At 36.9% G+C, this 26,241-nt stretch overlaps 1 protein-coding gene across 4 annotated transcripts in view; it reads left to right on the top strand.

Moving 5' to 3' along the window:
• Positions 1-26,241, top strand: part of CRPPA (CDP-L-ribitol pyrophosphorylase A) — a 330,830-nt gene that overhangs the window by 78,898 nt on the left and 225,691 nt on the right. The window lies entirely within an intron of this gene.

Raw genomic sequence — 26,241 nt, 5'->3', positions numbered from 1 at the left:
AGGTAATGTTTAAGCTCTTATTCACAAGATTTCTGGAAACAGTAACATTGATGTTGAAATAAATTGAAGTATACACCTTCATTTATGGAACTGAAAATAAAATTTTAGGACACATAATCAGAGGGTCACTTGTGAAATATGGGTTGGTTATTAATACCTAGATGTTATGGTTCTCATGAAACCCATGATTAGAGTTTTATAAAGTGTGTGGGTGCCTGTGTATGTGGAGGAGGTACAGAAATAGAGTATGTGCAGCAGAGACCAATATGCACAGAGCGAGAAACCAATAGAAAGGTTGCCAGAAAGAAAGATTGTGACACACTCCACAGTGGGGAGCAAAGAGGGAAGGAGGGAAGAAATGACTAGAGAAAGAAATAGAAGATAGACAAGGAAAGGGAGGGAAGTCAGACAGCAGATTCTACAGAAATAGTGGAAAAGCTAATTTTTCTAGCTGCTCTTAGGAAGAAAGGTTAAACCATCACTTCCCAGACTCTGTTACATGGAACACTATTCTCTAAGATATTCATTGTTGAGATAAGTCTTATTGTAAAATATATTTGGGAAGTGGTAGACATAATATCCCACATTTGAGGATTCAGAATACACATTATTAATTAAAGTCCCTAAAATAAACTTGAAATTTGTTTAACCTAGCATTTCCCCACCTAATATGTATAAACAGTACTTTCTGTGGATTGCAGTTGGTAACACACTGAAAAAATAGGGCAGCTCTGTACAACAAACAGGACTTGTAGGTAATTTTATTCACATATTTTAATTTTTCATTTCAATTAAATATGAAAGGAAAATATGGATAGGCAAGAAGTAGTGGCAATTAAAAGTCAATATTGTTTATTTTTTAAAGACTTTTTTTAGAGCAATTTTACAGCAAGATGGAGGAGGTACAGAGAGATCCTTTATAGCCCCTTTCCCTCTAGGTGTGCATAGCCTTTCCCATGATCAATATCCCCTACCAGAGTGGTACCTGTTTTTTTTTTTAAACCATTGAACTTACATTGATACATTATTATCATTATCACCTAGAGTTCATAGTTTACACTAGGGTTCACTCATGGTGTTCTATGTTTCAAGGCTTTGAACTAATGTTATAATGACATGTATCTACCATTATAATATTACATAGAATATTTCACTGCCTTAAAAATTTTCTGTGCTGTATTTACCTTCCCATTCCCCCCAACATCTAACAACCCCTGATGATTTTACTGTCCCACAGCTTGCCTTTACAGAATATTATAGTTGGAATCACACAGTATATAACCTTTTCAGATTGGATGTTTCACTCAGTAATATGCATTTAAAGTTTCTCCATGTTTTTGCATGGCTTGATAGTTTCTTTATAGAAGGAAATGATATTCCATTCTCTGGATGTACCATAGTTTCTATATTCATTCACCTACTGAAGAACATTTGGTTGCTTCCAAGCTTTAGAAATTATAAATAAAACTGCTGTAAATATCTGTGCAGGTTGTTGAGTGAGTATAAATTTTCGACTCTTTTGGGTAAACATTAAGGAGTAAGATTGCTGGATCATATTGTAAGAGTTTATCTAGTTTCCTGAGGAACTGCAAAACTGTCTTCCAAAGTGGATGTACTATTCTGGATTCTTGCCAACAATGAGAGGTTTTGTTTTTTTTGTTTTTTGTTTTTTTTGCTCCACATTATTGCCAGCATTTGATAGTTAATGTTGTGGATTTTGGCCATTTGTATTATGTGAACTATTATCTTATTGTTTTACTTGGATTTCCTGAATGACCTATAAGCATCATTTTTATATCCTTATTTAACATTTGTACTTCCTCTTTGGTGAGGTGTCTTTTAAGGTCTTGGGCTCATTATTTTATTTGGGCTGTTTTCTTATTGATGAGTTTTAAGAGTTCTTTGCATGTTTGTGATAAGTCTTTTACCACATATCTTTAGTGCATAGGATCTCCCAGTCTGTGGCATGTCTTTTCATTTTCTCTATGGTGTCCTCTACAGAGCAGAAATGTAATCGTTATTTAGTACAGTGTACCAATTTTTTCATGTATCGTTCCTTTAGGGTTTTACCTAAAGTTATAGCCTTGCCTAAGGTCATCTTGGTTTTTCTCCTTTGTTACCTTCTATGAGTTTTATAGTTTTGTATTTTATATTTAGATCCGTGATCAGTTTTGAGTTAACTTGGGTGAAAGATGTAAAGTCTTTCTAGACTTTTATTTTTTGCATCTGGATGTCCAGTTTTTCAGCACAATTTGCTGAGAAGATTTTCTTTGCTTTATTGTATTGTTTTTGTTCCTTTTCCAAAGTTGACTGTATTAATATGGGTCTATTTCTGGGCTCTCTATTCCTTTCCTTTGACCTACTTTTTTTTTTAACCAATATCACACTATCTTGATTACATTATTTTTGTAACTTTACAGTAACTGTTGAAGTCTGGTAGTGTCAGTCTCTTGACATAATGGCTTACTCCAGTTCTTTTTGTTGATGCATTTACATTTTCTGCATAGACAATGATGTCACCTGTGAAAATGAGTTTACTTCTTTCCAATCAGAATACTTATTTCTTTTTCTTATCTTATTTCATTAGCTAAGAATTCCAGTATGATGTTGAAAAGGAATGGTGAAAGGGGAAATCCTTGCCCTATTCCTGATCTTAGCAGGACTGCTTTGAGTTCTCACCATTAAGAATGATGATAGCTGTAGATTTCCTCCAGATGTTCTTTACAAAGTTGAAAAAGTTTCCTTTATTCCTGGTTTGCTGACTTGTTATCATAAGTGGGTGCTGGATTTTTATCAAATATGTTTTCTCCATCTATTGATATGATCATGTGATTTTTTTTCTCCTTCAGCTTATTGATATTACAGGTTACACTGATGGATTTTTGAATGTTAAATGAGCCTTAAACACCTGAGATAGATCCCCCTTGGTCATGGTGTATAGTACTTCTTATGCAGTAGATTTAATTTGCTACTATTCTGTTGAGGATTTTTGAATGTATATTCATGAGCTATTGGTCTGTAGTTATTTTTTTTTCTTATAATGTCTTTTTCTGTTTTTGGAATTAGGGTAAGGCTGGCCTCACAGAATGAGTTAGGAAGTATTCCCTCTGCTTTGATAGTCTGAAAGAGATTGTAGAGAATTGGTATAACTTCTTCCTTAAAAGTTTGCTAGAGGCTGGGTGCAGTGGCTCACGTCTGTAATCCCAGCACTTTGGGAGGCCAAGGCGGGCGGATCACGAGGTCAGGAGATCGAGACCACGGTGAAGCCACATCTCTACTAAAAATACAAAAAAATATTAGCCGGGCGTGGTGACGGATGCCTGTAGTCCCAGCTACTTGGGAGGCTGAGGCAGAGGAATGGCGTGAACCCGGGAGGCAGAGCTTGCAGTGAGCCAAGATCATGCCACTGCACTCCAGCCTGGGTGACAGAGCAACACTCTGCCTCAGAAAAAAAAAAAAAAGTTTGCTAGAATTCACGATGAACCCATTGGGGGCTGGTGCTTTCTGCTTTGAAAGATAATTGATTTAATTTCCTTAATAGACATTATATCTATTCAGATTTTCTATTCCTGTGAATTTTAGATTATGCCTTTCCAGGAATTGGTACATTTCCTATAGGTTATCAAATTTGTAAGCCTAGAGTTGTTTATAATTCTCCTTTATCATCTTGATGTCCATGAAATCTGCAGTCATGCCCTTTCTTCCATTTTGGTATTAGTAATTTTTACCCTCTTTTTTTCTTAGCCAGGTTAATCTGTGTTGAAAGGAAGCAATGAGAGTGGACATTCTTGTCTCATCCCTAATCTTAGAGGAAACACTTTCGACTCTTTGCCATTGAGAATGATGTTAGTTAGCCATTGGCTTGTAATATATAGCCTTTATTGTGTTGAGATATATTCCCTACATACCTAAACCATTGAGTTTTTATCATGAAAGTGTATTTTGTCAAATATTTTTTCTGCATGTATCAAGATCATATGACTTTTATCCTTCATTTTGTTAATGTAGTATATTACATTTATTGTTTTGCCTATGTTGAACTATCCTTGCATCCCAGGGATAAATCTCACTTGGTCATTGTGAATGCTTTTTAAAAAATATGTTTTTAATTTGGTTTGCTAATATTTTTTTCTTTGGTCCTCTTACTGTCATTCCCAATTGGTTTGCTAATATTTTGATAATTTTTGTGTCTATGTTCATTAGGGATATTAGCCTGTAACTTTGTTTTCTTGTAGTGTCCTTGTCTGGCTTTGGTATCAGGGTAATCCTAGCTTTGTAAAATGAGTTTGAAAATATCCCCTCTGTTTGGGGTGGGCGGAGTGAGTTTGAGAAGAATTGGTATTAGTTTTCCTCTAAATGTGTGGTGGAATTCAACAGTGAAGATATCTGGTTCTGGGCTTTTTTGGGGGAAACTTAGCACTGATTACAGTGTCCTTAATTGTTATTGGTTTATTTAGATTCGGTTTGGTAGGTTGTCTGTGTTTAGGAATGTATGTTTTTTTCCTAGGTTATCTGATTTGTTGGAGTATAATTGTTTTTAGTAATCTTTTATGATCCTTTATATTTTGGTGGTATCAGTTATAATGTCCCATTGTTAATTTCTGATCTTATTTGAGTAGTCTTGGTTTTTCCTAGTCTAGCTAAGGAGTTTTCTAATTTGCAAAATAACAGTTGTCAATTTTTTTTTCCTGTAGTTTTTCTAGACTCTATTTCAGTTACTTCTGCCTGGATGTTCTTTACTTTTTCTAAATTTTGGTTGTGATCTACCTTGATATAGATGTTTAATGCTATAAATTTGCCACTTAGGACTCTTTGCTGCATGCTATAAGTTTTGGTATGTTGTGTTACCATTTTCATTAGTCTTAAGGTATTTCTTGATTTTATTTTCTTGATTTTCTTCTGTGACCTGTTGGTTCAGAACATGTTTCTTAATTTCCACATATGTCTAGGTTTTCCATGATTTCAACTGTTACTGACTTTTAGTTTTATGGTTTTGTGATCTGAAAAAATACTTAAGAAGATTTCAGGCCTCTTAAACTTAAGATTTGTGGCGTAACATGTAATCTGTGCTGGAGAATAGTTCTTGTGCACTTGAGAGGAATGTATTCTGCCATTGGACTGAATGTTCTCTACATGTCCGTTATGTCCATTTGATCTAAAGTGTAATTAAAGTCCAGTGTTTCTTTTTTCTTTCTTAATGGTCGGTCCATTTTTGAAAGTGGGATATAGAGGTCCCCTACTATTATAGTATTGCAGTCTCTCTCTTCATTCAGATTTGTACATAACTGCTGTATGTATTTAGGTGCTCCAAGGTTGAATGCCTATATATCAATTTTATGTGGTCTTGCTATTTTATCCTCTTTATTAATATAGAATGACCTTCTTTGTCTCTTTGTAGGCCTTGACTTTATCTATTTTATAGGTATAGCTACCCTGCTACCCCTCTTCTCTTTTGTTTTTTATTCATGTGGAATGTCTTTTTTCCATCCTTTCATTTTCGGTCTGTGTTCTTAACAGTAAAGTGAATCTCATTTAGGCAGCATATGGTTGGATCCTGTTTAGTTTTTACTCCAACCACTTTTGCCTTTTAGTTGGAGAACTTACTGTATTTATATTCAAGCGAATTATTATCAGATAGGGATTTGCCACTGCCAGTTTGTAACTTTGTTTTCTGATTGTTTTGTAGGTTCCTTCTTTCCTTTTTTTTTTTTGCTCTTTTCCTTTGTGGTTTTATGAGGTTTTTTGTGGTGGTATGCTTTGATACTTTCTTTTTATATTTTGTACAGCTATAATATAGGTTTGGCTTTGTAGTTATAAGGCTTACATAAAATATTTTTCTACTAGGCCTACTTTAAGGTGACAACTTGCCTTTAATTACATACAAAAAATCTGTGCGTTCACTCTCCCTTTCTCTTATTTTGATGTCAAAATTTACACTTAAAAATAATTTGTATCTCTTAACAACTTACTGCAGCTACAGTTGTGTTTAATAGTTTTGTCTTTTAACTCTTTTAAAAGGGATTAATTTGGTTTATACATTACCCTTACAATATTAGAGAATTCTAAGTGCAACTACGTACTATCTACACCATTGAGATTTTTAATTTCATGCTTTTTGTTATTAATTCGTAGCCTTTTTCCAACTTAAACTTCCTTTAGCAATTTCTGTGAAGCAGGCCTATTAGCAACAAACTCTGTGAGCTTTTATTTTTGTGGGAAAATTTTTAATTATCTTTCAGTTCAGAAGGACAACTTTGCCATGCAAAGTATTCTTGTTTGACAGTATTTTTTCTTCAGCACTTTGAATATATTATCCTACTCTATCCTAGCCTGAGGGGTTTCTGTTAAGAAATCTGCTAAAAGCCATCTTGGGGCTTCTCTGAATAACATTTCTTACCCGCCCACTGCTTTGAATATTGTTTCTTTTGGTTTTTGATAATTTGATTAAGATGTGTCTTGGCAAATCCCTCTTTGGGTTTGATTGGTAATCTCCGAGCTTCCTGTATATGGTTGTTGTCTTTCCCCAGATTTGGGAATTTTCAACCATTGTTTCTTTAAATATGCTTTCCAGGCCTTTTTCTTTCCTCTTTCAGGAACTCCTATTATGCAAAGACTAGTTTGCTTGATGCTGTCCTGTAATTCTCCTAGGCCTTCTTTATTCTTTTCTCTCTTTGTTGTTATTGTTTTGCTCAACTTCAGATGTCCTTTCTGTGAGTTCACTGTTCTTCTGTTTGATCACGTCTGCTGTTGAAGCTTTCTAACAAATTTTTCGGTTCAGTTATTGTAGTCTTTATCTTGGATTTTGTTTCTATTTCTTTGTCAAACTTCTCATTTTGTTCATGAATTATTTCCCACACTTTAGTAAATTTTAGATCTGTATTTCTTGTAGTTCCCTGAACTCTGTCTGCAGAGGGTGGGGGAAGGAGTCTCACTTTGTCACTCAGGCTTGAATCCAGTGGCACAAATACAGCTCATTGCAGCCTCAACCTCCCAGGGTCAAGTTATCCTCCTGTCTCAGCCTCCTGAGTAGCTGGGACCATAGTGCATACCACTACACCTGACTCTTTTTTTTTTATTCTTTTTCCTTTTTTTTTTTTTTTTTTGTAGAGATGGGTCTCATTATGTTGCCAGGCTGGTCTTGAACTCCTGCACTCAAGCAGTTCTCCTGCCTCATCCTCCCAGATTGCTGGGATTACATGTGTGAGCCACTTCACCTGGCCTGAACTTCTTTAAGAGGATTATTCTGAGTTCTTTTTGAGTCATTTCACACATCTGCATTTCTTTGGGGTCTATTACTGGAGCTTTATTTGTGTACTTTGATGGCATGCTATTTCCCTGATTTTTCATAATTCTCATGCTTTTACATTGATGCCTATGTGTTTGAGGAGATAGCCATTTATTTCAGGTGTTCTTTTGTAGTAGACCTTTAGTATTTAGGAATTTGGATGGGGCCACTAATGACAACACAGGAGAGGCAGACCTTGGTGTCAGCTTCTCTAGTTGGGCTCGGTTGCTTCCTGTGCTCTGAGGTTGAATAGTATTGCTGACTGTGCTCTGGTAAGATCACTGGCTCAACTTTGTTGTCAGTTGAGGCTGTCACCTGAGTTCTGCAATCATCTGTGATTCAGCAGAGTTGTGGATTGTCGTCTTTTTCTGGGCAGTACCAGAATCTGTAGTTAGTCAGGATTGTGTGAAGGACTCCAAGGCTGAGTGGGGTCTTATGGGATTGCCACATAGGATGGGCAGGACCGGAGGCTATGCTTCAGATATGTGTGAAGTTTGGCTTGCTTTCTAGGTTAAGATTAAGCAGAGCCAAGTCAGGAAACAACAGGTGCTGGAGAGGATGTGGAGAAATAGGAACACTTTTACACTGCTGGTGGGACTGTAAACTAGTTCAACCATTGTGGAAGTCAGTGTGGCGATTCCTCAGGGATCTAGAACTAGAAATACCATTTGACCCAGCCATCCCATTACTGGGTATATACCCAAGTGACTATAAATCATGCTGCTATAAAGACACATGCACACGTATGTTTATTGCGGCATTATTCACAATAGCAAAGACTTGGAACCAACCCAAATGTCCAACAATGATAGACTGGATTAAGAAAATGTGGCACATATACACCATGGAATACTATGCAGCCATAAAAAAGGATGAGTTCATGTCCTTTCTAGGGACATGGATGAAATTGGAAATCATCATTCTCAGTAAACTATCGCAAGAACAAAAAACCAAACACCGCATATTCTCACTTATAGGTGAGAATTGAACAATGAGATCACATGGACACAGGAAGGGGAATATCACACTCTGGGGACTGTGGTGGGGTGGGGGGAGGGGGGAGGGATAGCACTGGGAGATATACCTAATGCTAGATGACGAGTTAGTGGGTGCAGCCCACCAGCATGGCACATGTATACATATGTAACTAACCTGCACAATGTGCACATGTACCCTAAAACTTAAAGTATAATAAAAAAAAAAAAGATTAAGCAGAGCACTGAAGTTTGGAGTAACAGCTCTGCAGCTAGGGTTAGGTGGGTCCAGATTCTCCCTCTATGGGTATTCCCTAACCTGCTGGTACCTCCTACCTTGGAGGATATAACAAGAACACCAGGGCTTAGTTTGATTACTTCTCTACTACTAGGATTAGGTGGGCCCAAGTGCCCCCTGTGCACGTAATCGCTGACCTGGAGTTGCTTCTTGACCTGAACGAGGACACCTGGGCTATGCGGGAAGCTGCCTAAGGATTCCAGATGGGAAGACCCATGGACTGCACTTCAGTTGGCTAGTTTATCTGGTGTGGTGCCACCCTTGGCCAGAATGTAGAGGATCCACCAAGATCCATGAGTTGGTGGCCCTCACCCCCATTTTTTGTTTCTAACTGACTTCAAGTGGTCCAGCCATGTTGGTACTCCCAATGTTTCTTTCTAGACAAGGCAGGAGTGAGCCCCTGTGAAGAGTCCTAGAATAGTGAGGAAGGTGGATGTCTGCCTCCAACTCACTTTTCCAAACATCATAGAAACCATTGTGCCTGGGGAATTCTGGCTTGGGGCAGTGGTAGTATAGTCAAAGACAGCAGTTCAATTGTGGCTTTTCTCATTTTTGTGGTCCACTGCTAAGTTCTGGGATATTCAGGATGGTATTTTTTTTTGTCTGCAGATAATTGCTAGTTAGATTTCTGTTTGTAAAATTGGGGGAAAAGCTAAAGAAATTCTAATCAGCCATCTTGCTGATGTCACAGATCCATTACATCCATTTTATTTGCTATAATTTTATTGATTTCTTCCACTTATATTTGAATTAATTGACTCTTTTTGGTTTCCCATGGTGGAAGCTTAGATAATTTATTCTTTCCTAATACATGCATTTAATTTTATAAACTTCCCACGAAGCACTGCTTTTGCGGCATCCAGAAACTTTACTAAGTTCTGTTTTAATTTTCATTAATTTCAAAAATTCATTTCTTTTACACATGTATTATTTAGAGGTGTTTAATCTCCAAGTGTTTTAGGAATGTTAAGCTATCTTTCTGTTATTGAGATGTTCTTTTAAACTTGTTAAAGGGTTTTTAATGGCCTCAGAAGTGGTTTTTCTTGGTGAATGCTTCATATGAGTCTGAAAAGCACATGTGTTCTGATGATGTTGGATGAAGTAGTCAATAGATATCAATTCTATTCTGTTGATTGGTGCTGTTGAGGTCAACTATGTCTTTATTGCTTTTGTTTTGTGTGTATTTGCATTGAGTATGTCCATTTCTGAGAGAAAGGTTTTGAAGTCTCCAATTACAGTTTATTCATCTAGTTCTTTTACAGGTCTATCAATTTTACCCTGTTTTCACCCTCTCTTGTTAGGTCCAGGCACATTGAAGATTATTATGTCTTCTTAGATTATTGACCCCTTTATGATCTTATAATCTTTATCCCTGATAATTCTCATTGTGCTGAATTTGGTTGTGTGTGAAATTAGCTACTCCTACCGTCTTTTGATAATGTTAGTGTGTTTTTTTTTTCCATCCATTTACTTTCACCTCTGTGTCTTTATATTTAAAGTGAGTTTCTTGTAGATAAGAGTTGGGTTTTGTACATTGGTCTGACAATTTTTCTCTTAATTGGTATATTTAGATCATTGAAATTTAATGTGATTATTGATATAATTGGGTTAATATTGACTACATTTTTTTTTTTTTTTTTTTTTTTTTAATTTATTTATTTATTTATTTTTTTTAATTATACTTTAAGTTTTAGGGTACATGTGCACATTGTGCAGGTTAGTTACATATGTATACATGTGCCATGCTGGTGCGCTGCACCCACTAACTCGTCATCTAGCATTAGGTATATCTCCCAATGCTATCCCTCCCCCCTCCCCCCTCCCCACCACAGTCCCCAGAGTATGGTATTCCCCTTCCTGTGAATATTGACTACATTTTAAAACTATTTTATATATGTTGTCCTTGCTATTTTTGTTTTCCAGTGTTTTTCTGCCTTGTTTTTTAGTTTAATTGAACATTTTGTGACTTGTGTTTTCTTCTTTCTCTCTCAGTAATAGCTTTTCCCCCATTACATTCTTTTAGTTTTTGCCGTAGTTTCTAGTACACATTTACAACTAATTCTATTTTCAAATAACACTATAATAATGTGAGTACTTTATAAGAAAATAGTCTTTATCATTCCCTGCAGCCCTTGTATCATTGCTGTCATTAATTTCACTTATACATAAGCATAGATAAGCATGTATATGTACACATTTAAGAAGAAATACATTTTGCTGTTATTTTGAACAAACTTTCTTATACCAATTAAGAATAATAAAAACGAGTTTTTACCTTTTTTTTCTCTGAAGCTCTTCTTTATGTAAAGTCTCTGACCTGTATCACTTCCCTCTAAATAGCTCCTTTTAACATTGCTAGCAAAGCAGGTTTATTGGCAACAATTTTCCACAATTTTTGTCTGATAAGATGTTTATTCCTCCTTCCCTTTTGAAGTATAGTTTCAGAGGATAGAATTCTAGGTAGGTATTCGTCCCTTCCCACCAAAAAAATAATATTACTCAACAATCCTGCTTGCATGGTTTGTGAGAAGACAGATGTAATTATCTTTGCCCTTCTGTAGGTAAGGTGTTGATTCCTCTGGCTTCTTTCTGATTTTCTGTAGTTTGAGTATAATATGCCTAGGTAGAATTGTTTGGCATTTACCTTGCTTGGTGTTCACTGAGCTTCTGGGATCTGTGGTTTGCTATCTTACATTAATTTGGAGAAATTATCAGTCACTGTTGTCTCAAATATTTCTTCTGTTAATTTTTTTCTTTTATAGATATTCCCATTATACTTGTATGTTACACCTTTTATAGCTCTTAATTATTCTATTCTGATTTTTTTGGTCTTCATTATCTTTACTTCTCACTTTCAGAGGTTTCTATTAAGATAACCTCAAGCTCAGAGATTCTTCCTCTGCCATTTTCAGTCTGCTAATGAGCCCATCAAAGGCATTCTTCATTTCTATTAGTGTTTTTGATCTCTAGCATTTCTTTTTGATTCCTTCTTAAGAGTTCCACCTACCTACTTAAATTGCCCATCTTCTTGCATCCTGTCTAACTACTGGAATCCTTTGTATGTAGTTGATCATAGTTCTAAATGTTCTATTAATATCTGGTAATTCCTACATTCTTGCTGTGTGGTTCTGATCTTATTCCTTCTATTTAAGCTGGTTTCTGTGTTTTTTGGCCTTCTAATATGCCTTGTAATTTTTTATTAACAGACAGATATAGTGTATTGGGTAGAAGGATCTGCAGTAAATATACCCTTAGTAATGTGGCAAGGTGTGGGGGCGGGAAAGCATTCCATAGTCCTATGATTAGATCACAGTGTATTAGTGATCCTATGCCTTGTAAACCACGTTTCTGGCCAGGTGCGGTGGCTCACGCCTGTAATCCCAGCACTTTGGGAGGCCGAGGCAGGCGGATCACGAGGTCAGGAGATCGAGACCATCCTGGCTAACACGGTGAAACCCCTCTCTACTAAAATATACAAAAAATTAGCCGGGCATGGTGGCGTGCGCCTGTAGTCCCAGCTACTCAGGGGGCTGAGGCAAGAGAATGGCGTGAACTCGGGAGGCAGAGTTTGCAGTGAGCCGAAATGGTGCCACTGCACTCCAGCCTGGGCGTCAGAGCGAGACTCCGTCTCAAAAAAACAAAACAAAACAAAACAAAGCAAAAAAACATGTTTCTTAATTTTTCCTTCAACCTTAAGTGGGACAGGATAGCTAGAGTGTGCTGGAGTTGGGTATGTGGGTGTGTCCCTTCTCCCACATGGAGGGCTGGGTGTTTGGAGTTGGGTATTTTGTTTCCCACAGGTTCATTATGTTCTGATAAAACCTTTGGCAGTTTAGGCTCTGGCTCACTAGAGTCTCCTCAGGGTAGACCTTGCTAAGAAGAGCAGCCTCTGGAGTATTTAAAACAATTTTTTTTATTTTCCTTCTCCCTGCTGGAAGCAGGAAGAAATTTTTCTCCCATATTAGTAGTATGAGAACCTGATCAAGCTCCTGGAGGTAAAACTCACAGAAGCATGGGAGCCCTCCTCTGTGACTGGGTTTTCCCGGAGTTTTTAACTCTCAGACTTGCCCACACTGGGTCTCTAGGATTCGTCAATTACATTTGAGCTTTCCCTATGCAGGCACTTTTTCCTCCAGTGGATTCTGCTTTCATATGTTGTGATTCTCTGAATCTGCCTATTTTTCTCTATGATCCTGGGGACAGCAGCTTGACCTATGACCTCACTTCTTTTATGGATATAAGAGGGAGTGGTTCATATTTCAGTAGTTCAGCTTGTTAGGACGAAGTTGCGAGACTTCCAATTTTCTTACGTGTAGAAACAAAAACCATATGTCTTGATGATCTTGTTTTAAATATTCTTCTGGAGAATGGAATCCACTCATTTCTGCTAAGCTGTGTCATACAGTTTGGATAACAATGAAGTGTTCATAAGCTTACAAAATGTAAATTCTGTATGTGTCTTAGAACTTTAAGAATACAATTAATTGGTTCTAATTGTTTTGCACAGTCTCTAACACGTCGTAGTTGTTAACGTGTGTGCTATGTAATGAATGAATACATTTCATTGTGATCTTCAAAGTTAGTTCCAGAGAATTTATCACTTACAAGAAAGCAAGCTAGAAGGAAGCGATATACTGTGATTTTCAGCTCCTGATTCTCAGTTACTTAGATTTACCTTTTGAGATAAATTCAGGAAAGATTATTGAAAATGTTTGAAACAATCAATATTATGTGGCCTAATTGGATTTGAAAATCACACAGGGCTTCAGGTAGTATTCTTTTTAGTTGTGATCAACATCATGGTTCCTCTATACTTTTGCTTTTTATGTCTTTTGTGATTGCAGCCAAAAGAGAACTACATTTTATTTGGGCCTTTTGTAATTAATCAAAGATTACTTATATATAATTTAAGGCCTACTCTGACCATGAATCCTCAGCTTTTTGTGTTTGTGTGTGTAGAAGATTGTTTACGTGTTTGTATTGTAACTGCAATTTACTGTTGAGAGGCAAAGATTAGGCAGGGTCTGATACAATACTTGTAAGGAGTCTGTTTTTCACATATGTAGTTTAAAACCTTCAGATTGACGTAAATGTGTCTCCTAGTTGTGTTTCTTAGTCAAATATTTGAGTGTGCATACTCTTTGGATAATCAAAGGCCTGATTGTATTCTGAAAGCCAGTTTCAGATGAAAAATTCCTACAGATAATACATTACCAGATAATCTAGAGGGGAATATATTTTGTGGCTTCCAGGGCCATGCACTTCACTTACAATTTTAATAAGAATATATTTTGATATTTCTGGAATGTAACTTGAATGTGCTGTTTCTTCAAGGGGCAGCCTTTCATTTGTAACTTCCATTTGTCAGCCACAGGTAGAAATGCTAGCAATGAAGTCATCTGTAAAGGAAAAAACTCATTATCTTAGTTGCTCCTATTGCCACCAACAAATTAATTTTAGTGTGGGGTCTTGAACAAGCCCGACTTGCCTCTTGGATATAATCTGTAACTAAAGTTGCCTATGGAAAAATCCCCAAGTTTTATTTCATTTTAAAGTTGTACCTTAAGGACATTTGTGAATAATAAGTTTCCTGGTAAGATTTCTAGTTTCATGAATTTTGCCATTGTGGACTTATAGTATGTTGTCTTAATGATTTAAGTCCAGGTGTTATGTACAGTCAAGAAAGCAATTTTCAAAGGGTCCATGTTTCGTCCTATGGCCCAAACTGTGTGCTGTTATTTGATAGTTGGCAGGCTATCATGTTAAAAAAAAATCCCAAATTGCCATATATTCTCTCTCAAAATGCAGTAGTAAGTATTCCATTATGAAAACTGGAGGCCAGGCATGGTGGCTCATGCTTGTAATCCCAGCACTTTGGGAGGCTGAGACGGGTGGATCACCTGAGGTCAGGAGTTCAAGACCAGCCTGGCCAACATGGTGAAACCCCATGTCTACTAAAAATACAAAAATTAACCGGGCATGGTGGCATGTGCCTGTAATCCCAGCTACTCGGGAGGCTGAGGCAGGAGAATCGCTTGAACCTGGGAGGTGGAGGTTGCAGTGAGCCAAGATCACACCACTGCACTCCTGCCTGGGTGACAGAGTGAGACTCTGTCTCAGAAAAACAGAACAAAACAAACCCCCCAAAAAACCCTGGAGATAGAGAGCTATTTATCTGTGGTTCTTTTAAAGAAAGCAACCATTTATTAATTTATTTCTAACAATATTATGATTTAACATAATTTTAGTGCTTATATAGTGCTTTTCATATACAGAAAATTGAAAGCAAGACTGGTAGTTTTAGAATGTAGTTAACTACTTAGATTGTGTGCTTAGTTATTATAATTTTTGTGTAATGAATCGTCCAGGTATATAAATCATTTGGGCACAAAGGCAAGATTCTCGACTTTTTCAGAAGACTGAATAAAATAAAAAAATAAAACAACAAACTACAGGAGGAGAAACCATGAAAATAAAAAGACTTCAGTATCCTGGACAAATCAGAAGATGTTATCTCCCTAAAGATTCCGTAATAAATGGACATGTGGTTCATTAATGTCACCTAGTATAAAGTGAAATACATATGTAGATTTTAAAAGCATTAGATATGATGAAAGGAGAAACAAAAACAGGAAATCTCATCTGCATTTCATGGAGAAGTGAGAAAGTAAAATCATGGAGGGTTTGTCTTAGCTTTGGGCAAAGACAATATGTGGTGGTGACTATGATCTAGCTTTTTGTAGCAAGTTGGTGTTGGGGACACACCTAGATCAGATGTGTATTTCCACTTCCATGCAAAGCAAGCAGAAGGAGTATGTGTTGCATGTAGCCCCTTTATTACTAAACCAAGGAGCTCCTTCCCCCTTCAGTGCCTATATTGATAGGTTTTCTTAATAAGCATCAATTTTAAGATAAAAGCCACAGTTTAATTTGAACATTTTTAATAAATTGAATGTATGAATGTAGGAATATCTTACCCTGGGAAGAGCATGTGTATCTCCTTGACAGTTGTGGTCTTGGATTTACTCTTTACCTGTCTGCACAGGATGCATGTTGAACAAAGGGTGAGGGCCAGCCATGTTCCTTAGCTTTTTTTAAGGTTGAGTTCTTCTTGAAGATAATCAGCTTTACCTGGAGTGAGTTGAAGATATCTCCATTCATGAGAAAAGAGAAAGCAAAAGAACTGCTGTTTGTTTGAGGCAGGTGATGGTAAAAATCCTATGAAATATTTTTACTCTCCTGGGGAAAAATAGAACAAAAAATTAAGTTGTGGCAAAAACGAGCTAGCATGTCTTACTCCAGACACTAATTTTCACTGTTCTAACATGGAAAGATGGTAAGACCCAATCTCCTACTTTTTTCTTATACATTGCATCTGGACAGCCAGAAAAGGAGTACTGTCTAGTGAAAATACAAAGCAGCATTTTTGTGATTTGGTACAAGTATTTAGGCTCTTGACAAAATTGCTCCCAAATTGGTCCAATTTGGAATTATATCAGGGAAGGAAGTTTGTTGTACCTTTTTGCTATACATTTGGATGATGAAGAGAGAACATTTGGTCTCTAGTGTAATCATCCTGAGATCTTTCACAAGGATTATACTTATTGGCGAAAAAGAGAATCACACAACTACTTAACAAATGCTATAGGATTTGGCAAGAACTAGTAGTAGATAGGTACTGAATCTCTTTAACTTCAGAACGTAATATACACAGAATTTTTAAAAAGTTATTTAACATCAACTTCATCACTTTTTTTCCAGGAATATTGCTTCAGTTTTTGTTGTGGTCCCAGTGCCTACAAATTAAGATAATTTTAGCTCACAATGAACTTGATGGTTATTAAATCCTCTGCTCACAGGAGGATTCTCTAGAGGAACAGAGCTCTTTGACTGGCTTTGTAGGACAGATGATCTATTTTATTCCATGACATCTACTTTAAGAGGGATTTCCTCCTTCAATATCTACATATGTTTCCTAGCCTTGATATCATCACAGTGAAAGCTAATCAGCAAGCTGGGTTTTATTTTTTCCCCTGTCTTTGTATTTGATCTAGGCTTGTGTTTGTTAGATGTCTGTTTAATATCATGATAATCCTTTGGGAGAGAATATGCTTTTGCTTAAATACCAAGGAATAAATGTCAACACTGAGGAAATATTTATTATCCAGGGAGGGAATATAGCTCTTTCAGAGGACTTGGAGTTGGAGGTAGATAGGTGTCCTATGTTTCAGCCTTAGTACTGTCACTGAGCTTTTTTTTTTTTTGAGATTTTCTTACTTAAAGCATATTTACATATGTTAAAACATTCTAATCTTTTTAAATAAAGCGTATTACTAGACCATGATTGTTATGCATGATGGTTGTTTTTAACAGTAGTTCTTGGATAGCTTATCCCTTTATTGTGTTGCCAATTTTACTACATATAACCAAGATGCTATTCTAAAGTGAATAAATATCATTCCTGTTGATGTTAGTTGTGTGGTAGTGGATTCCATTGTATCAGTGCACTTTAATGTTAAAAATCAAATCCTTTGTTTCGTAGGGTATCTTAAGACCATTATGCATATCACAAGATTCCATCACAGTTCAAACAGATGATGAGCCATTATGGAGATTTTAAATGTCCTGTGAATGGGCTATCTAAATGGTATACTTACAAACTTTCATTCTGATAATTCCTTGTTTTGTCTTGGAAAAGGTTTTTTGGTACTTTGGCACATTTACAAATGGTTGTCAGTGATGCAGTCAAAGTTATATAGTCATTACTCTTTCAGGAGTATTTTCAGATGATTGCCTCTGATAGTTCTTATTGTTCCTGAAACAGTCCAATATCCATGAAATCTTCCTGAGTAGCTCTTGTGTTTGCAAGGAAAAGAGACTCCATTTTGAAGAAAGACATGTTATTGGAAAAATATAATTGGCAACTGGCAAGTTGCTGAGACCTGAGTTATTTCTAGGCTTTTTCCTTCCTTATGACAAATCTATTTTTAATTTTCCCAACTGCTTAATCTGTCTAATCTATGGTTTGTTTCCGTGTAATTTCTGCTTTAGTTTCCATCGTTCTCCAGCTCAAAGAAGGAGTACATAGCATTTAAGGTTTGACTTCCTTTCTCAACTTGTGAATTCTTTATGTTGTAGTTCAAATTTCTTGCAGATGGAACATGATTTACTCATCTTTGCCAACCAGTTCATCCAGATTATAAGTCATTGATTATCTGATGGGTCAGTGCTTAGTTTTGAAATGTGTTTATGAATTCAACAAAAGCAAAAAGTTTGCTGCTTTCAGAATAAGTCTACATCAGTAGCTGAATTAGCAGCAGTGGAGGTGAGTGTCAGGCAGGGAATGACAAGAAACAAGGCTGCACCATCCTTAGCAGGAATTGTGGTCTAGACATTTCCTTAAAAAAGGATGAGGACAGGGCGAGTACTCAATATCTGTAGTATAGTCAACTGTAAAACATTACAAGTACATTATCTCATTTGATGTTCCAAGTATGGGAGCAAAAGTGGATAAATTTAGTCAAAGATTGCAGACTCCATGTTTTGGGTATCTTCACTATTGAGATAATTCTGGTTTCATCTCATTTTTGTCAGTGCCTTTTATAGTTGTGTTGTTATGTCATGAGCAGATAATGATGTTAGTGATTTAAAGAGTGTAGTCTCCAAACCTTGTTGATGGTAATGTACAATTTATTTCCCTCCATCTGTACTAGAGGTGCCTTGAAGGTGGCAAGGGCCAAAGTAGTGGCCCTTGAATACAGTGTCTTGTTGCTGAGGTCTAACTGCATCAAAGGCCAGTGCCCAAAGTCAGGTGTGATGGGCCAGAGGAGTTGGTGTTTGCCAATGACATTCTCTGCTGGCCCATGTTAGAATCGACAGAATGTTTAGAGAAACAGCAAACTGGTCCATTAGGCTGTGTGTTTACCCATTTTTTGTAGTTGTTGAAAACAAATGAAATGATCTCAACTTCTTGATGCTGAGGATGTTTGTTTTCTAGTGTCGTCAGACCATCCTGACCTATTACCTTTAAACAGTGGCTCACCAGTCTGCAGCTGTCTGTAATATGGAGTTCATCTTGACTAGGGGACCACATCTTAGCTCTCAGCCAGTGAGGGAGGGACATGAAGGCCTTAGTCCATTCCCTGTCAGGAAGGCTTTTGTGTGTATGTGTGCAATAACACATTCTTCAGCATGTATCCTATCCATTTGGTCAACTGATTTAAAGACAAATAAGAGGTGTTTCATTTTGTGGTCATGATCCATCTCACAAGGTAGAACATCGCCAGTGCATGGACATCTTCTCTGCTTCCTCCTATTTGCATCCCTGTTACTGATTGTGTTCCCTTCCTTCCTATTTGCTGTCCTTAATTTTCTGTTAATTTCTTTGCTTTTCTCTACAGTTTTACCACATATGTAGGTGCTTTCAAAGCTGCTTAGTTTCGAATGTGTTTATGAATAGAATAACACTGGTAATATATTTGTGTGGTGTGCTTTTTTTTGCACAATGTTTGAGATTGATTTCTATTTCCTGTATCTGTAGCTTTTTACTTTTGTTGATTGCATTAATTTACTATGGATTGTTCATTATGCTTTCTCATTTTTGGCTAATCTTAAACAACTTCTTAAGCAATTATATCAGTTTGCTCTTGTTACACAAAAGGTATGTAATAAAATATACAAAAAGATAGTGGCTTACTGACAAATTATGTTCATGCCTCTGTGGATTAGCTGAGGTTCTCTGATTTGGAGTGGACTTGGCAATAAACCGACTTGGCAGGATGGCTCTGCTTTAGTTTCTTTTCATCCTTCTTTGACCAGCAGATTATCCAACCATGTTCTTCTCATGGAGATAGCAGAGGTACAAGAGTAGAAACATACAAGGCCTCTTAGAGCCTAGATTTGCAACTGGTATACTGTCACTTCTTCCCCATTCTATTGACAATCACATGACCAAACCTAAAATCAAGGGGTGGGGAAATTTATTTTACCCGTTAGTAGCGAAAAATGTAAAGTTACCTGGCAAAGGTTATAGATAAGGGCAAGTGTATAGAGTTAGGTCATATCCCTTTGACATTAAATATGCTGCATAATATCCCAGGACCCCTTAAATTCTCATCTAGTCACACCATCATGCTCAGCATCTCTTTATCTGGAGACCTGTGAATTAAAAATGAAGTTTTCTATTTCATATAGTTTGGCTATGTCCCCACCCAAAAATCTCATCTTGAGTTGTAATCTCCATAATCTCCATGTATCAAGGCCGGTACCAGGTGGAAGTAATTAGATCATAGGGTCGGTTCCCCCATGCTGTTCTCATGATAGTGAGTGAGTCTCATGAGATATGATGGTTTTATGAGCATCTGGCGTTTCCCCAGCTTGCTGTCATTCTCTGTCCTGCCTCTCTGTGAAGAGGTGCCTTCTGCCATAATTGTAAGTTTCCTGAGGCCTCCCCAGTGATGTGGAACTGTGAGTCAATTAAACGTCTTTTCCTTATAAATTCCCAAGTCTCGGATATTTCTTCATAGCAGCATGAGAACGGACTGATACACTGTTCGCTATATACCCAATATACAGTTGTGGAACTTATATGGAATAATCACATTGAATACTCTCCCTCAAATGGGGTAAGAATAGGAAGCAAATACCAATCACTAGTCAGTAGAAATTTTGAAATCCTGCTCAACAAGTGTTGTCAGGTTTCCTTACCCTAAAAATAGTGATTATTCCTTAGTTAAGTCCCAGTTCTCTGCTTCCTGGAATTGGCCTCCAGAGCCCTGGATTTCATCTACACCCTCAGGATTTTCTTATTTTGAGAATTGTTTTTGGGGAAAATGGGAGATTAGAGTTCTGTTTTTCTAGGCTGTCATATTCTGGGCTCAAATTCCTTTCAAATTTGTTTACAATCTGGCCAGTTCTTAGGCCTTCTCATTTGTGTGGTACCTTAACATATTCACCTTAAAGATGCCAGTTCATGCTTTCAGGCTTCTTTCTGAAAGCTATCTTGCCCAAGTTAGTAAATTGATTAAATTATCTTCTAAGTCATCACAGGCCGTTCCAAAGTTGTGCCACTACATAAACACGGTTTCCCTTCCACTTTTATTTCTTTGCCTCCTGGTGCCAGCTTACAAAGCCAATATTACGTATATCAGGTTTGGTATTTTGTGTTCATTTTTGAGGGGTAATATATTAGTTTCCTAGGGCTATTGTAAAAAGATTTCAAAATTGAGTGACTTAAAATCAGGAATGTATTATCTCACATTTTGGAGGCTAAAAGTCCAAAATTGAGGTGTCATCAGGGCTAGGATCTTTCTGGCTCCAGAGTAGAATATTCTTGTCTCTTTTAGTTTCTTCTGTTGGCCAGCAGTGCTTTGTTTTTTCTTTTACAGTGCCTTTTATTTCATTTGCTTGTATGGTTTTTCCTAAGCCTCACCATCTTTCTCAGGACTTAGTATATTGCCTGGCAAATTTTCCATAAATATTTACTTCGGAAAAGGATAGATGTTCCTCAGTTTTCCAGTTATTCTTTTTCATGTTTCTCCAATACATACTGGGCATATATTTTTAACTGCCTATGAATACTTTTAGTGGTTGTCCTATGGGTAACTTAAATCCAATTGGTTCCTCCAACTAACCAACAGACCTACTCTTTCTGCTACATCATCCAACTTGAGTAATGATGTCATCAGTCCTGTTGCTAATAAAACAATTTCTGGATCTTGGCCCTCCCTTCCCTATATTTCTTGGACTTATTTCAGATTCTCATAACCTGTTAGTGAGATTAAGGCCAACAGCATTGTAGTGCTTCTCCTTGTATGAATATAAACCACACCTTTCCTTTGGGGTTGAATGGTGATAGTTTTGATTTTTTTTCCCTAAGTTATTTACATTGGGGTTAGATAATGTCACATGTGATATATCTACTCAGTGTTGTCATATAAGGTTAATAATTTGTGTGTTAGGGAAATATTTTAATTTCTTCTTTTGTTGTCTCACTTTTGATGAGTTTATCAAATAAGTTACAATAGGGTAAAGCATTTTAGGGAGATTCTTAGTTTTTAATAGTTTGATATGAAGGTCAATAGAAATGTCTAAAAAGACAGTTATAGAGTTACTGATAACATTGTTTCCTGTATTACTTCTTTCCCCCAATTATTTGGACTCTGAAAAAGAATTATCTAGGCAGTGTTTGATAGATATGGGTGGTGTTGCCTCTAAGTTTGTAATGGATTTTTGGTTAGGTGGGGCTAGAAAAATTTGAATAAACTGATAAGCTTATTTTTTTCCCCACTGATAGGCATTTGAAAACTTCTCGTGAATATAATTGTTTCTGCCCATTTAAATAATTTTACTCAGAGAAGAAATCTTATCCTTAGCCAGATCATTCATACTGTTTCTGCAAGAGTGATGGTTGTAGCTATATTATCAGCCTCATATGGACTTAGTCTGAAATTGTTTATTTACTCATAAAATGACGGATATAAGAACAAAACTGCTTGGATAACTGTCTCTCATGAAATCCCAAAATACATTGCATAATTCAAACAATGTAAATATATGCAAAATGCTTAAGTTTGAGTTTTAGGTGATAAATCAGATGCAGGTGTTCATTGTTTACCTAATTGTAAGATTGTCTATTTTGTTTGTACTTGAAACATTGTGAGCATGGGGCTATAACTGCAGAGTGAGAAACCTGTGCATGCATGCCTTTGATTTAGTTTTACTCTAATGTATATATTGTTCTTGGATGGGCAAACTTCCTGGGCTGCCTAGCAGAAATAATACTGTGAATGATGTTAAGGCTGGAAGGATAGGTAATCAGATTATCTGTAGCCGTGGACCATTATGTGGTTACCATAAAACAATGGTTTCTAACTTTTTTTTGTTATAAAACCTCTGAAAGTTGTAGAATCCCTTCTCAGAAAAATAATTGCATTATATATACAATATTTTTTCAGAAGTTTTCCAGTCCCTCTGAGTCATATTCATTTACCTCATGTTAATAACCCTGCCATATTCTCATACATTGTTTATGCAAACATAAATTGAAACCACTTTTATAGAAGACAATTTGGAATATTTATCTAATTAGAATGCACATTATCTTGTTTCTGGGTAGAGATAGCAAACTGAGCAGTTACCTAATTTTGCTCATAACTCAAACTTCATTAAACCTACTAGAAAGGGATTAAAAATGACAAATCCTCAAAAGAATAGGAGAGGTGACAATGACAAATGAAGAATAGCTGGAAAACAAGTGAATTAGTACTAACAGATGCAGCTTGGAGAAGGCCAAATTACAAGCAAATGGTTGGGGCAAACTAGGAATTAAAACTGTTTGCTGTAGAATTCTCAAAGTCCAGGACCTAGCAGCACCAGGTACCTCTGGAACGGAATGAAGGGGGACAAAATAAGGAGGGTTGGCTGAAAACTGTTTAAGCAGTCTGATCTCTAAATCTCCTTTCCTAATCTATGACCACCCTAGCAGAGGCAGGTGGTGATGAAGTTCTCTGTCTATAGCGGGAGAACATAGGATGCTGTAGAAGGACTGAGTGTGTTGCCAGAAACAGTGACTAACAACCATATGCCTACTGACTGCCAAATAGGAAAGCCCATGGCTGCTTCTCCCACTCAGCCAGCTGCTATCTTCGTGGCTTGGCTTTTTTTTCCAGACTGGAGACTAGAAGAATTTTCTTTGGGCAGTCTGTCCAGTGTAGGAAGAAAGACCTAAAAATACTAACCTCAGAGGTACCCATAAACACCTTAACCCAATCACTCTACAGAAAGCTATTGGAGGATGTGTTCTAACCCTCCAAAATCAGAGTTGCAAAATGAGTCAATCAAGGAAGCAGACTGCACGGGATACAGAAGCTAGGGGATCCATGTTGGGAGAGAGATGAAGACTCTTTCCAAGACGGTGATGTAGGGAGTTCTTAGGATGATGGCTGAGTGACTGGCAGAGAAGACAACAAGTCTGTTGGAAAAGATCAGAGGACTTCAAGGGTGACCTTTTCAGGAATATAAAATTGGTGCAATACCTTGTGTCTGAACATCTTGAGAGTAGATTTAAATGAATAGCTAAGTGTTTGGCATTGAATGAGTCATAAGCATACAGAAAACCACATAAAACAAAAGATAAGCTATAATTCCAGGGAAACAGAGTTGTATAGGAAACGAATTTTAATAATATATGACTCAGCTATGAGTTGTGTTTACATAGCCACTGATTTAAACACTAAATACTGATTTAACCAAAATTATGATATTGAAAAGGTGGGGAATGGGAAGTGTTAGGGTATATTGAGATGAAGTTGGGAAGAAGGACAAAAGTCTTCTGTGAATGATAGCCAAGATGGAAAAGTCGAGAGACAGCATCACAAGAATGTAATTTAGAGATACAGAATGAAAGGTAAATTATTAGTCTCAATTCTTCAGTCCTCAGCAATAGTATTCTACTTTTGTGCCCTTGCAATGGCCTCCTGGTGAATTAAGTTTGTTTCCCTTCTCCTTGATTTTGTTGCCTGACTTGCTTTGGAAGTGAGATTTTTACCAGATGTGATTGATATAGGTGGAGGGCCAAATGTGTGCTTGTGCTGTTGGACTTGCCCTCTTTTCCTACTTTTATTGCCTTAAGGAAGGCATGCTCTGGTTGGTTGCTGCCCCTCCAGTCTGAGCTGCAGAGTAAACCCAAGGAGCAGAGCTCTCACAGCCCTGTAGCTTGGAGCAGAGTTACCTCAGCCATGTTACAACTGTGTGAGTGAGAAGTGAAAGTTTATTGCTACATGCCACTGAGGTTTTTTTGTACATATTTTTTACTCAGCAAAAATTGACTGTTACATTTGGAGAAAAATATAAGAATAGTTAAATATGAACAATGATTGCCTACAGGGAGGACAAAGTGGAGTGAAGGGAGTGGGTTGGACTTTTTTTCATAACTGACCTTGTAGAGATATTTGGGTCTTTAAACCATGTGCATGTGTGACTGATAAAAGCATAAGCTAAAAGTTAAGATAGTAAAACAGATTACGTGATTTTGAGATTAGGGTTTGTAAAGAAGATCTAATGGATGGACAAGAGAGTTGGGGTGCTACTAATAAAATTATTCATGCCATTAACCATAGTCTCCTTGTTGATAAGAGTAGTCTAAGAAAATAGGTTTTCTAACCAAGAGCAATTGGAGGTTTCACGGGGTTGGATGCCTCCGTGAGGTAAAAGGGCTAGGTTAGGAGAAAGTAAGAGAGATGACGGATGGAGCTTCCAGTTAGAGACTGTGTTGGCAATGAAAATTCCAGAGGAGCCATGAGAGAAGTAAAGCCAAGTTTCCAGGTTGATTACAGAAACCAGTTGTTCAAGTGAAGACAAGGGTCATCTCACAATTGTTAGAATGATTATTATCAAAAAGACTAGAGAAATAACAAGTGTTGGTGAGGGTGTGGACAAAAGAGAACATTGATACTCTGTTGGTGGGGATATAAATTGGTATAGCCATTAAAGCAAGCAATGCAGAGGTTCCTCAAACAATTGAAAATAGAACTAGCATATAATCTAGCAATTTCACTTCTGGATGTGTCCCAAGGAAATGAAATAAGCACCTCACTCCCATATTTATTGAAACATCATTGATGCATTGTTCACAGTAGTTAAGATATGGAAAAAACCCTGTGTCCATTGATGAATAGATAGAATGTGATCACATGTGCGCCCACTGGAATGTTACTTAGCCACAAAAGAAATAAATCTCACTATTTTTAACAACATGAATGAATCTGCTCTTTTTCTAAATGCACATTAGGTATAAGAAAAAGCAGAAGGAGAAGATGATGCATATTGTCAGAGCAACCCTCAATCTCCCTGCAGAGAAAGTAGAATGCCTCTACACAACCATCAGATGTTACTGATTAGCATCTGGTAACATTTAAACCTCAATTTTTAGGGTTAACAATTTACATTTATAACCAATGATTATTTAGATTTTATCAAGAACTTGTCATAAGCTAGACACTATACCAGGTACATCAGATGTGCTGTTATGTTTGTTTTTTTATAATAACTTTTATCTTCCATTCCCCAATGTGGAAGAAGCTGAGAGGCAGATTGAATAGCTTGTCCAGAGTCTGACAACTTGTTACATGGCAACACCGTGGTTGGAACCCAAGTCTGTTTGACTTCTGTGTCCATGCTCTTAACCAATTGGTAATGGTGCCTCATATTCATGAGAATGCATGTACACTTTTATGAAGCAAATCCTATTCAAGGACATATTATGAGTTGTAATGTACAGTTTATACATTGCTTTAAATTACTATTAGAAAAAACTAAGCTGATTGGCATGTAAGAAAACAAATACCCTGTGTTTATCACGATGGTAGCCAGATCTAAAATTTTATAATATAGCAATAATACATAGGTATTATTTTTACAATCGGGTGTTTAGATTTTTAAATAACTTAATATTCTTCTATTAGAGATGGTGTCTCACTCTGCATTGCCCAGGTTGGAATGCAGAGGTGTGATTGTGGTTCACTGCAGCCTCGAACTCTCAGGCTCAAGTGATTCTCCTGGCTCAGCCTTCTGAGTAGCTTGGACTACAGGAACGCACCCCAACACATGACTAATATTTTATCTTTTTTGTAGAGAGTCGCTTTGTTGCCCAGGCTGGTCTTGAACTCCTGGCCTCAAGCGATGTT

Source organism: Pan paniscus, chromosome 6, assembly GCF_029289425.2.
Source record: "Pan paniscus chromosome 6, NHGRI_mPanPan1-v2.0_pri, whole genome shotgun sequence".
NCBI classification, from domain to species: domain Eukaryota; kingdom Metazoa; phylum Chordata; class Mammalia; order Primates; family Hominidae; genus Pan; species Pan paniscus.
This window is presented reverse-complemented; position numbering and strand designations above follow the sequence as displayed.